A 4,676-nucleotide genomic window follows, 5' to 3' on the forward strand; every position below is an offset into this window, starting at 1 on the left:
CTAGTATTTGCAAGTATTTGTGGATACTTTTACTATATAGTGAAAATCTTTTCCCTTATTAGACAAAAAAAAAAAAAAAGTTGTAAAATGATTGCTTCAAAAAATTATTCCTAAATTTGGACTTCTGCTTTCTATTTTAAGCAATAATACACCAGCTTTCATAGCAATGATTGTTAAAGATGTTTCAAGACTCTTCAGCATCAACCGATGCCTGTATTCTTCTTACATGCCATCATCTACAAGAAAAACAGAATGCATGAATCAGACTTTAAAAGACAGCCTCAACAACATCTGCTTAAGAACTCTTTTACAATAGAATAAAGTTCTACCTGTTCCCTCCTGAGGATAAGAACAGCACCACAAAGTGGGTTAAATTTGAGCCCCTATAAAATAACATTTAGAAGGCTATTTCTAAATGTTGCATATGCAGGTAACATGAATCCCGGTTAAGATTAGCAACAATTCAATACATAAAATCTTTAAGTTCTACTTTAGCTGAAACTAGTAATTATGCCTCTAATGTCTTAAATTCCCCACAGGTGTACCCCTTTCCACCATTAACAGCCTAGAGATTAAATCAGGCTCTCTACCTGAAAGGACCAGCATGTCCAGGTTCAACTGAATCCTAAATGACTTAGACTTTATTTATTGTTACTTGTTACTCATTATTTTCTCTTCTTAAGATGCAGGAAATAAAGCCCTGGAATTCACCATATCAGAGTCAAGCTGTAGCTCTTCCAGGATGGTGACACACCTCCTGTTAGCTGGAAAGCCACAGTGACAGCATATCCTCCTGATAATCCAGAACAGAAGTATACTTGTAAACCTCTGAACAGCCTAAAACATCTGTTTTAAAAAATCTTCCTGGTCAAATAGTGATGATGTTCCTTGTTATCTATTTTCCCATAACCTTAAAGGTGCCCTTTCGTAGCAACCTGCCAATGTAATCTTTCCTTGCAAGAAGCCTATTCATGTGCTGCTTCTATGAACCATCTAACTGTAGGATTTGTGTCCAAATGCCTATCTCTAGTGTCCCAAGTTTGCCATGGTGGATATCTCCCTTACAAGGGACAGCCTAAATAGCTCTCAAGTCATTAATAATCAAAATGTAAGAAAAATAAAACATATTAAATGCCAATAATATCACCAGAAACAGTCTTGTCACTGGCTAGTAAATTTAACCCAGCCAGGACACAATCTTGTTTTCTCTGCCATTATTACTAGTGAAATGGTGCTGTTATTCCTATCAGTTAAATTTAAAAAGGGAAAAAAACTTTACTGAAAAAATGAAAATTGAACATGTTCAATTCTAGGATAAAATAGTATAGCTTACCCAAGATATAAGAAGCTGAGCCAGAAGGCTTCACTTTGTTGGGAACAAAACAAACATTCCCTGCTACACATCCCTTCCTTGATATGCAACATTGTACAGTTACCTTCTAAAAACTGTAAACAAATGAAAACTTTATTAGCTAATGATTGGTATAGAACCAACTGGAATATGAGACCTGAAATATATTGTCATCCCTGATGGAACCCAATAAATCTAATAATCATGTAGTTGCAATATTTGTCCCATTTATAAAGAGTTTAAAATGTAATTGCCAAAATTAATGCATTAAATGGCAGCTATCATAGTATAACTCTAGCAAACGGAGAAATGGCTGTAATGTGCAAAGTGGTATTACAAACTAAACTGGCCTTAATTATCCCCACCAAGGGTGAACATGTGCTTTAGTCAAAATAAATGTTGTACCTAAATTCCTAATGAACCTGGAAACATCTCTTTTCTCCTAGGTCACCTAAATAATGAAGTTCAAGCTAAGATTTCCAGTTAATAATTTAATTTCTATTCGGTCAGCTCTCTTCAGAAATAAGGTCATGATTACAGACTGTTCTTCAAACCACACTTGTAATCTTCCTGATCATTGTATCTATTCTCATTCTAGTCAAATGCCTTTTGTTGCTATGTACTAGAATTATAACTCAAACATGTATGAAACCCTTTTCATCCTCCAGAACTCCTGCCATAAGTTACCCATTCTTCCCTAAAAGACATCAACCACATTTATAAGTTATGAATCAGAAATTCCACCAGACGACCCCTTAACTCCATCACCACTTTCCAGCAGGAAGTAGCCAAAATGAATAGTGGCCCAATTCCCAATATTGGAAATAGAGACAGTTTGAAAGGGGAACTTGTAACAGTAACTTTTTAAATATAATCTTGAAACAGTAAGAAAGCTGGAAATTATAAAGTAGACTTAAAATGTAACCTTCAAAGCTGGAAGCAGGCTATAATGAAAGCTCTTTGTCTCACAAAGGAGCAATATGTAAATGTAAAATCTGCATCCAGAACTGTATAAGCTTTAATCTATTGCCCCAAACACCCCAGATATGAACAAACCTTTCGTCTATCTCCCTAGACTTGGAGGCATCTTTCCCAGGTGTCAAATGATATAATTCTGAAGGAAGTAGGACAAGCCACTGAAATTCTCCAGACCTCTGTTACCTGTTAACTAAAGATGATTATATCTTTTTGACTCTGATGGGTATAAACGCCAATTGAAAACTCACTTCTTGGTTGCTGATTTGGGAAATCTTCCACTGTCCTCCTGCTGGCATAAAAAATCCTCTTTTCATCCTCAGCCTGGTTCAGTTTGAATTTAATTGGCTGAGCCAAGTGACAAACCTTGATTTGGGAATTGTCCTACCTGTAAGGTCAGTCTCTGAAACTCATTCTGAAGGATGTTTAAAGAAAACTCTTCTAGAATTGCTTGTAAATAACAATATGGTGGCATAGGTTTGGAAGTGGCTGATGGAATTTTATCCTTAGGAAGGGCACCATGCAAAATATTTTTTCACTACAACCAAAAATTGTCATATCACCATAAAAAAATGATGAAAACATTTTCCCCAAAGAAAACTCTGGAATTACTGTTGGTGATGAAAATGTGTAGCCTTCATTTGGGAGAATAAACCAGCAAATCAACCCTTTTCATCATCTCTCTGGATATAATAATCCCACTATCAATTAGTTCCTGGAACTATAAAATAAAACTCTACCATGTAATGTGAGGTCACAAAGTTTTTGTGTGTTTTCTTTTCTTGGAGTCTTCATAAGGACTTTGTAGCCTGTAACTTACATCAATTTTAAAAAAACTATTTGAATCACAGTAATTATGTTATCAACTTCCTGCAGGAAGCGATAAAGTATAAATCATGCAGAATGTCCAATCAGTGCATGACTTATGAATGTTCTTTTGCATGTAACTTACAGGAAGAAATTAATTTTATATTCCAATGAGTTCATAATATATACAAAAATAATATATACCTTAATATATGCGATGTATGCTATATTTTCTATGCTATTCTGAGAACAATATCAAACACTCATTGGGTGTCAGTGACTCTCATGAGGTCTTTTCATATAGTAACTTCTATTCTATTCTACTCTATTCTATTCTATTCTATTTCATTCCATTCCATTCCATTTCATGCCATCCCATTGTACTTGTATTTTACTCTCCCAGTTCATTAAACAGATACACATTACTAAATTGATTTTACAACCTGTCAATTTACTCAGGAGGAACAAATGCAAGTAAAAAACATAGCAATAGAGCCTTACCAGATGGTCACTGAACTTACTAGCATTCATTCAAAAATTTACGAGTTAGGCTTAAAAATAAAAAGGCTGTTGAAGGAGTTAGAGAGATAAAGAAAACTAAATATTCCCTAACCAGAATTCCTGTTACACTCAAGGGATTCATTACTCAGGAAATACAATTAAACTAAAATTCTTACTGCAATTTGCAAATTTGGGAATGCTTTTACATTTTCCTAAAAACCAACAGAGTGATGGAGAGCAGGCATTGCTTCAAAAACAAGCTATAGATTTAAAAGAAATGTTGCCTAATGAAGATTTAGAGGAATAATTATATACAGATGACATATTCAAAGAAACATATGCTTATGCTACTTTAAATTAGGAGATTTTACAAAATTTACTGTGTCTCAGTCTCATTTTTTGTTGTTGTTTTTACAATGGCCAAATTCCCATGTAAGGCATAATTTCATTGTGATGAAAGTATGAATAGAAATTTTAAGACACAAACATATTGGATTCCAATTTCAGAAAGGTATGGATTCAAATATGGCTACCTCTCAGTAGCCCTTAACTTATCAAATCATTTAAATGGTCTGACTCTAAGATTTCTGTTTTGTAAAATAAAGATATAGTAGAATATAGATCTTGGGTTGTTGCAAGGTGTGCTGGTTTGAATCTATTATGTCCCCAACAAAAGCCATGTTCTTTAATGCAATCTTATGGGGGCAGAATTATTAGTCTTTTGATTAGGGTGAGGCATTTGTTTAGGTTGTTTCCATGGAGATATTACCCACCCAACTGTAGGTGAGACCTTTTGTTTAGATTATTTCCATGGAAGTGTGACTCCACCTATTCAGTGATTAGCTCACTGGATTCCTAAGAGATCTGAGAGCCCACACAGGCCTAGATTTTTGGACATGCTGGGAGAGGCTAACAGAGGGATGATTGGAGATGCTAAGCTAAGAGATGAAGCCCAGAGTTGGCCCTAGAGAAGTTAAGAAAGGACCCCTAGATGCTTAGAGAGAAACAGCCTGGGAGAACAACATGGATTCACAGGAGCTGA

The sequence above is a fragment of the Choloepus didactylus genome, chromosome 8 (assembly GCF_015220235.1).
Source record: "Choloepus didactylus isolate mChoDid1 chromosome 8, mChoDid1.pri, whole genome shotgun sequence".
Classification (NCBI taxonomy): Eukaryota; Metazoa; Chordata; class Mammalia; order Pilosa; family Megalonychidae; genus Choloepus; species Choloepus didactylus.